The following is a 10184-nucleotide window of genomic DNA, read 5'->3' on the forward strand; positions in this document are numbered from 1 at the left end:
GACTTCGTTGGTCTTCCTTGTGAGAAGAACTTTTAGTAAGGTGGATTGTTTTTTGGAAATCATTTTGCGATTGTATACGTAAAACTCTATATTCATTGTAAGTGACGTTATGACTATGACTGTTCGTGACTCACGACACCATCAAAATCGGTACTTTTGAAGATTCGCTTTGGCGGAAGGATGTACAGCAATATGATTTAAGGTCAGTGCTTTGATAGCTTGTAAGGTACCTTCGGAAGCGGTTCTATTGATTTTAATTTATTCAAATATCGTATTAAAAATTTGCGAAAAGACTTGGCTAGGTATACAGCGCGTTTTTATAATGATTCTGAATCAAATACATATTAAATTTAATATTTTCTTTACTTATTATTAGTATTTAGCTCGGCTTTAGGGCAGTGAAGGAATATACCTTACAGAACATCACAGAGACATCTAATAATACTGCTTTCATACAGATTATTTGTCTTTTTGTATCTGTATCGTATAGATTTACATATTATAGAATCTTCATTCCTTATACCCCCATAAAAGAATAAAATGTGACTTTAAAATTGGGAATGGAAGATTGTTAATTATTAACTTGTGGAGGCCTATGTCGAGCAGCTGCGATAGACTGAAGTGATGATGGTGATGAATGGAAGAAAGGAGATTCAATCGGATATTTAACTGAGGTAAGGCACAGCAGGAAATGTCCTGCTTAAGATCTGCAGCAGCCCCATTAAATAATACTGCTTGTAAGCAGTGTTGTGTTCCTGTGGTGAGTAAGGTGACCAGAGCTCCTTGAGAGATTGTGGGCGTTTGCAATTGCTTCTGGTGTCGCAGGCGTCTATAAGCTACGGTAATCGCTTACCGTCAGGTGAGCCATGCACTTATACATATTTGCTGACCTAGTTGTATAATTTTTTTTCTGAAAACTTTCCCTAGAATGATTATGGACGGAAGCAGTGGTGGTCATATAAGCCTTTCATAATAAATGTTTGTATAAGTCAAATTGTTATCGTGAGCTGTGGACGTTTGTGTTCTGTGTCTTTGGATACCCAATGAAGTATTCTATTCTACTAGCATTGTTAATTCTAGCGTTGATTTCGCTCATTAGAGTCGCTTGTTATTTATAAACATACATACACTATTACTGTGGCTATTCTAACAAAAAATACTATAAGAACATATAATAAAATCTACAATAATTTTAAACATTTTTGAAAATCATATCAAAATCGACCGTTCCAGCGGGGATCGTACCTGATTGAATCCGACTGATCGTGTCGGTGCTCTAGCCAATTAAGCTATGGAACGATGTACCCGCTAGATCGAAATTTTATAATAAATAGTCTAAGCGACTAGTGCATATGATATTAAAAAATGTTTAGAATTTCCTAATGTGTGGGTAACACAAAATAAAATCGTACATTTAAAAAAAAAAATAATTATTATTATATATATATTTTTAATATACATTTTTTTTGATATTATTAAATCTATCCAAAGAGTATTTACCGATCGTATATTTTACAGTTCTAAGGTTGTATGTCTTACTCATATAGTTGCACTTATTCGCTCGGAATATAAGGTTGAGACAATTACATAGTATTATTTGCGTGTTGAAACGTAAGTCCAATATATTTTATGACCAATTACGTACATTGTAACATTACTAAGAGATTAGATATAGCCGAGCCCGTGTCACGTGACTCATTACTGTCAAGTATGGAAGGCTTGATTCACTTTTTACCGACAACAACTAAAGAGGGTAATGAGGAGGAAGAGAAAGTTGTTATAGCGATGTATGTCTTTGTATTAATGTTTTCATTTGAATTAAATATCTAATTTTAGTTTTATGTTAACTTTTAATGACATACATCAAAGTGATAAATAGCTTCGAAAAAGTATTATTATAAAATAATTACAGAATAATGAAGCCAAGGATATTTATTAAACCTCTTTACATTACTCGTTTTAACATTCCTTTTAAATTTCCTTGTATGGTTTTTGTGTCTATACATACTTAATACATATAGCTGTGTGTACTGTGTGGCTACGGTACTAAATAATATAGCCACACCCTCTCTTCCCATGGGTGTCGTAAGAGGCGAATATCTAAGGGATAACACAGTTCCACAGCTACCACCTTGAAACTTAAAAAGCCGACCGATGGCAGGATAACCATCCAACTGCTGGCTTTGAAATACACAGGCCGAAGACGGGCAGCAGCGTCTTCGGTGCGATAAAGCTAACCCTGCGGCTACCAACCCGCTTGCCCAACGTGGTGACTATGGGCAAAACGCATGGGTTTCTCGTTATTTTTGGCGTAAACTTGTGGAGGCCTATGTCCAGCAGTGGACTGTATAGGCTGTAATGATGACTAGCTGTGTCCAGCGGCTTAACACGCGTCAATTTGTGAAAAAGTACCCTATACCCTTCCCGATGAATGGACAATCCAGCACAAAAGAATTTATCAATTCGAACCAGTTCTTCCTGGGAATAGCGCGTTTTAGCAAACACAAACAGACAAGCTTTCAGCTTTATAATATTAGGACGGACTTAAAAGAAAATTAATTAAGACGATCTTCATAGATCTACAAAGTATTGTACATCACGCCACAATTAAACTGAAATCGATAAATTGGGAAATTTACTTGATTTGCAGTACAAATGAAATTGAGTTAAATTAAAGCTTTTGTTTAAGTTATCGATAAGGTTGAGTTGTTCGGAGTCGATTAACATATCTATGTACATAAGTGATAAACTCCTTATATAATGCGGGTGCTATGTTTTTCGGCACATGGTATAAAGTTCACTAAAATTAGTTGACAGTTTGAAATAAGTTATTCAGTCCTATTACATAAGAAATATAAGTAGACCTAAAAGCATCTCAATGCGCCGATTCCTGGCTTTACTACTATTAGATTTATGTAGTGTTTGGTTTTTAATTCTGTTTTAAAATAGCGACGGTAAATAGTACACGCTAACGTTTTTGTAAACTTTGTGCCATTCATTTGTATGTATATAAACATTATAATTATGTTAAATAAAATAAATGTAACAAATGTCTAACTCTTTTGGAAATAAATCGTGAAGATTTTAATATTTCTTTTAGTATATTGTGGTAGGGGATAGCAGAATATATCTTGCTGATATCTGGAGCAGTTGAACTACGGGAGTGTTTTACGCTTCAGCCTGTAATATCCCACTACTGGGCATAGGCCTCTTTCCCATGTAGGAGAAGGATCAGAGCTTAATCCACGACGCTGCTCCAATGCGGGTTGGCGGATATATTCCCTACTATGAGAAACGATCGTTATCAGGTGTACATGATAAAAACTGGGACCGACGGCTTAACGTGCTCTCCGAGGCACGGTGGGGAGACCCACAAGGACAGCACAAACACCCAGACCATGGCAAACACCTGTATGGCCAATACAAATGTTTGTCATGTGCGGGGATCGAACCCGCATCCGCCAGCGCAACAGGTACAATCCATGGCGGTAACCGTTGCGCAACGGGAGTATATTTATATTAATATTATAAAACTGAAAAGTTTGTTTATTTGTTTAAAGGCGCTAATATCAGTAAATACTAGTTAGAATTGAAAAATAGATTTTGAATATTTTTGAATATCATATCAAAAATTGACCGCTCCAGCGGGATTCGAACCCGCGTCTCCGACTGACCGTGTCGGCGCTCTAGCCAATTAAGCTATGGAACGATGTACCCGCTAGAGCGAAATTTTTGATATGATGATTTTTATTTTCGGTTTAAGCGAACCACTGGAGCGGTCAATTTTTGATATGATATTCAAAAATATTTAGAATTCCTAATGTGTGGGTACACAAAAATAAAATCGTACATATTAAAAATAGCATGGTGTCGTCTCCTGTCAAAGATTTTCATTGTAATATGAAACTTTGAATAGTTACGGGTCTCTGTAAAGAACTCACTATAGACGGCGCCACGGTTCGCAATTCAATTTTTTATATGATATTCAAAAATATTTAGAATTCCTAATGTGTGGGTACACAAAAATAAAATCGTACATATTAAAAATAGATTTTGATTTAGATAGTCCATTTACCGATAAGGACTATAGGCTATTATTATCATCAAATTTTTGACGATGCGTTGACACAGCCGTCACAGTACTGGCCGTTGTGCTGGCGGTCGCTGGTTCGATCCCCGCTCACTTCTAACATTTGTATTCGCCAATTGGCCATATAAATGTTTGTCGTGGTCTGGGCGTTTGTGCTTGGGTATTATGTGTTTCTGGACCCCCGACACGGGAGAAAATCCAACTGGGGGCCGTTGAGTGTGTAGTGTTTATTATTATTATAATATTACCGCGTGTGAAGCTGCAGGGCACAGCTAGTTTTTAATATAAGTTTCTTGGTGTTTATTGTCGCTAGTTCACAATAAGCAATGGATATAAACAAATCGCGTATTGTCAATGTTTTCTGTTTGTGCCGTCAATTGTTGTTTATTTGCTAAAGGTCGATGTATTGTTTAGAATGTACTAGAAAGAGTTCAAGAGATTGTTATTATATTCTTCATAAACAAATTTTATATGATATGCTTATTCATTACGTCTGAGGATTTAGTTTTTAACCTAATTCAAACAACACAGCCTTAGTCACAGTGGATACAAATAAACATACGTGTAAAATAATAACAATATTGTTCCTGGATGGGGTTGAGGGTAGGGTCGGCAATGCGCTTGCGATGTTCTTAGCGTTGCAGGCGTCTTAAGGCTACGATAACCGCTTACCATCAGATGGGAAGTACGCTTGTTTGCCACCCTTGTTGTGTAAAAAATAAAACAAGATAATATCGAAAAGTCTAACGCTGCTTCAATATTTGATACTATTTCCTAGGAAGGATAATATTGGAACCTAATTTTTTTTTTAAATTTTAACTTAATGATATTTGACTCTAGTTCATATAAATCTGCAGCTTGGCAACATTCCCTTAAAAGTCATTTGACAATATAAAAGAAAACTGAAATTTCAGACTTGGTTTCGGCCTTACTCTACCAGTCATCGAATCAGAAGAACAATAAAGTTACTTCAGACTTGGCTCCGGCCTTTTGATATATCAGAACGAAACTTACAAATTCAGACTAGGCTGTATGGATTATAGTCCTTTGCCTTTCCCTATTGGGGATAAATTTTAAAACAACAACATATAAAAGAAAACCCTCTACCCTCTGATCAATACGTGATAACGTTAATTATTTTTAAGTAGAAAAACTTATTTCAGTCTGCTGTAGAGCAGTATAGTAAGGCTTTTAGGCAGTTGGGTAACTGAGCATTTTATTAAGCTATTTTTAGGCTGTTTTAGTTCAGTTCAAGATTCTAAATAAAATAAGTAATTGATATAAAGTTAAAAGAAATAGTAATTTTAGTATTTATTTTAATTTTTAATTTTAATTATTGTATTAATATTGATTGAATTTTAGTATTGAATTCGGTGATGATTTTAATTTTGGATATTAATTGAATTTTAGTATATTGATGTTGATTTTAATTTTAGTGTTGTTTGATTGGATTTTTGATTTAGTATAATTTGTTTTGTCACAATTATTAAAACTAACATAGTTAAGGAAAAAAATTGTAACTAACAAAAATATGGACATACGTCTGAAATAAATTATAATAATAATAATAATAAAAAATATGTTTGTGTGTCCATTTTCTTTTTGTGAAATGTGTTTAGAACTATAATTAAGGTATTAATAACTTTTGCAAAAGAACTTCTTGCTTCTGCAACGAAATTTCTTGCTTTCATTAGTTAATTGTTTGTGTAAAAATAAATAAGTATATTAAGAAATACTACGAAATAACAATTATATAGGGTCATGTCCACAGACCGAGTTGTACAAGCGATTCCAGTAAATCTACGTTTTGTATCAACTAACATTTTCCTCCTAAACTACAGTCGCTGGATAGCTTGGAAAACACTGAAATTCAACAAGCTAACTTCACCCTTATTTCGATAACAATAGAGTTCATTATGCAGAGCTTAATATCAGGTAACTGTTCACCAAATTACTACGCACGTATCTTACGTTTGTCTTGCAGTGGTTAGAGTTAAGCAAACTATAGTTATCGGCACAAATATTGAGCGATGTTCTTCTATTTCACTTTAATATTATATGGACAGCGATATTTTTTTCAACGGTCTTTAGTAAGATTTTCTCCTGTGTGTGTGTGTGGGGGGGGGGGGGTCAGGAACATATACAATCGCCTAGCCTATGACAAACATCTATATGGTCAGTTTAAATGTCTGTCGTGAGCGGGATTCGAACCGTGCGCGACCGCCAGCGCAACAGTCCGTGCTGTGACCGTTGCGTTAACACGTCGTCAAGGTCAATTTTTGTATTGAAGAAAAAGTTATTTTCTGTTTGCGACCTCTGTACGATGTGCAGTGACCCCAACTTTGTCACTGAGCGCTCGTCAATTTCCGCGCCGATATCTATGCTATGTACCAAGCCTTACGTTTTGAAGTTGACGTCAGTTGAAGTATAAATTCTTACGTTCGTAATAAGTACACACACACTTATTTTTTGTTAAGTCATCATGGTGTAGCTCTTATTTCTGTGTGCATATTATAACATTTCACAAAAATGTAGCTAGTCCAATTTTGTATTTGGAATATTAGTTTATAAATATAATAAAATTGTTACACATGTAACGACACGGAGCGGTCACAGTCCACAGCGCAACGGTCACGAGACTGGCTGTTGCGATTGCGGTCACGGGTTCGATCATTCATTACAAACATTTGTATTGGCCATACAGATTTTTGCAGTGGTCTGGGCGTTTAGGTTATTATTTATTTTATTCGAAATTTTATTGATAATTTATTAATAATATTAAAATTATTTAAATAGGTATATTGTGTATGTGTGTATTTCCGGATCCCCGACACAGGAAAAATCCGACTGAGAACTGAGGTAGGGCACAGCAGGAAATTTCCTGCTCAAAATATGGAGCAGCCCGACTGGGGTAGCACCTCGACCTTACAAAAGACCACAGCTAAATAATACTGTTTTGAAGCAGTATTGTGTTCCTGTTGGTGAGTAAGGCGAGCTCCTGGATGGATTGGGGATAGGGTCGGCAACGCGCTTGCGATGCTTCTGGTGTTGCAGGCGTCTATAAGCAACAGTAATCCCTTACCATCAGATAAGCTGTACGCTTGGTTGCCGACCTGATTGTATAAAATTAAAAAAAGAAAAACTATTGGAGAATGATGAGAGATGAAAAACATCTGTACAGCTTATACAAACATGTTTCATGTTTCGGGATCAAACCTGCAACCGCTAGCGCATTAAGCAGTCGCCGCGACCATTGGACTAACGTGTCGTCAAACAGAAATGTTAATTTTCTTACTTTTAAAATCAAAATGGCTTTTTTCAAATAGGTTTCAAAGCACCTTCTAATTGTCATCCTGCAAATTAAAATTTCAATTATTTTTAGAAGTGGAGCTACCGGCGATTCGTAATCTAGATTCTGCAGAGAAGAACAGGCAAGGAACTCCAAAGTTATTCTAAAAAAAAACGGTGTTGTGTGTTGCGTCACAAAGTCCATGTATCGTTATCATTTACGTAATCCAGCACCGAATAGTAAGCTTTAACTATTAATTCCTTTAATCTACTTAAGAATAATATATATATAAGATAAATAAAAGAGAAAGAGATAATTTAAATGTTACGTCGAGACATTTTATGTACTGTAATAATCTGTAAATATAACACTGCTACATTTTTGGGCAAAGGTTTCTTCTTAATTATTATGACGTAAGAAATTATTAAAACTTATAATTATGAACTATTTCACTTATCCCTACTAATATTATTATGTGAACGTAAGTTTGTTTGTTACGCTTTCAGTCGAAAACTACTTAACCGATAGTCATGAAACTTTGTATTTAAAAAAAATGCAATGCAAGCGAAGCTGCGGGTGCTAATAGGTAATAAAATTTATTTTGCACATAAGTTACTGATAAGCTTTATTATATACCTACTGTGAACCGAATGTGTCACAGATGAAGCGGACATTGATGGTAAAAAATAAAAATGTGTCATAAAATGTGTTATCTGTTGAAACTACCCATAACGTCATATAGCGTCCAACCTGTCTAGCAAGCCTTTAGTTAAATTAAATCAATGTTATGTTAATTGTCATTGAAAAAAATTTTTTAACCTTCGACGTTAGAAGAGAGGTGTTATGAGGTTGACGCCAATATCGGTCTGCCTGTCAGGGGCATCGTAGTTCTCGAATGGATCTACCAAAAGGATGTAAGGGCATTTTCGACATAAGATGGTACTATTTTTATTTTCATATGAATTTTGATTAAAAAGTTGAAGTGAAGTATGAAAATATTCCAAAAAATTTCCATTGTAGACAGAGCCTCATAGCTATATTTAACTATCGTGATTTCTTTAAAACCCGACGTAATCCTAACACGGCGGTCGGAAAACACGCAGGCAACACGAGTCCGTTTAGAAACTGAGCAAACAGACGATGAGATGGATCTCACGGCGACTGGGAGCGCAAACGACGGCGGCGTGGGAGCCTCGGCCGTACATGGTGTGCTGACGTCACTGGCTGAACGTAAGCATCGGCGTGTTTCGTAGATTTTTTTGATTGTCTATGATTTATATGCACCCTTGTTGCAGGACCTAGGACTTTCTACGTTTAATTATATCCCATTTTACAGCATAGTAAAAACTTCGCAAGCGTTTATACGCAGTATATTTTCTTTTTATTTTAATCTTAGTCAGCAATTGCATTGTTCTTATTCTTTATTAATTTGATTTCAATTAAAAATAACCAGTTAGACTCCAGAGTCCCGGGTGGATCGGACATCGATTCCGCTACAAATAAAAGTTCGAAAGTAAAATATTCAACATCTTGTTTGATCTTTTTAACCGACTTCAAAAAAGGCGGAGGATTACTCAATTCGTTTTAATGTCTTGGTTTAATTAAACACTCTCCAGTTTGTAATATTATTAATAAGCTATCATTATTATTAAGAAAAATGTCTGGCTGTTAGAAAATTACTTGTAGTGCGAAAGGCATTTGACGTTTTTTAACCGACGTCAAAAAAGGAGGAGGTTACTCAATTCGACCGTATATATATTTTTACGTATGTTCGGGGATAATTTCGTCATTTATGAACCGATTTTTATAATTCTTTTTTGTTGGAAAGAAGATATCCCTGGTGTGGTACCATGATAAGAAAACCAGGATCTAATGATGGGATCCCAGAAAAATCAGGAGAAACTCGAAAATCCGCATAACTTTTTACTGAGTGAACTGATTTTGATAATTTTTAATTTAATCGAAAGCCAATGTTTATCATGTGGTCACATTTAAATTTAATCGAGATCTGATTATAACTTTTGGAGTAATCTTTGATAATGCGTATTTACTTAAATAATTTTTCGTCTACCTACGTTGTATTATTTGTCAATATAACTATATTTGAAGTCGGTTTTTTTTCGTTTGTTGAATAAAGTAGTTAGCGGTGAATACTAGTTTTTTTTTAAAGACGTATGTCTTTAAAAAAAACTAGACTAGGGTCAGCCGCCAACAATTTCTTTATAGGTTGATTTTTTAGGGTAGTTAGAAATTTTAAATTTAATTTTGAATTATTATGTGTATTTTATAAAAATTGCGTTGACGTAGTGCTTGGAAATGGTGAGCTGACGTCACCGTCAGAACTACCTCGTACCTATCGATCATGGTGTACTTCTGAGATTTTGTTGATTGTCGACGATGCATATCCACCTTTTATTCGAACCGGTCGGTATCACAGTTGTTTATTAAATTACAAATAAAATAATATTACTTAACTAAAAGCAGTTTTCGATATAGTAGAACACAACTTTAAGAAATGTTAAGAAAGCAACCTTGTATTTTAAAATATATGACAAACTTTCGGAGGACTCGTAGATTATTTGACGGTAGTTTGAAAAAAAATGAAAATATGAATTTTGATTTATTTAATTTTGACGTTGGCATAATGATTGAAAACGTTGTGCTGATTATTTGAATAGAGTATTACGTTTTTGGAGGGTAGCACAATGATCCAACTATTAACGAAATCGGTCAAGATTTTAAAACGATGCAAATGTTACAAAAATCCCCGTTATTTGTGAATGAGACGTATGAATGGCATGTAAA

Source organism: Melitaea cinxia, chromosome 17 (assembly GCF_905220565.1).
Source record: "Melitaea cinxia chromosome 17, ilMelCinx1.1, whole genome shotgun sequence".
Taxonomy (NCBI): Eukaryota; Metazoa; Arthropoda; class Insecta; order Lepidoptera; family Nymphalidae; genus Melitaea; species Melitaea cinxia.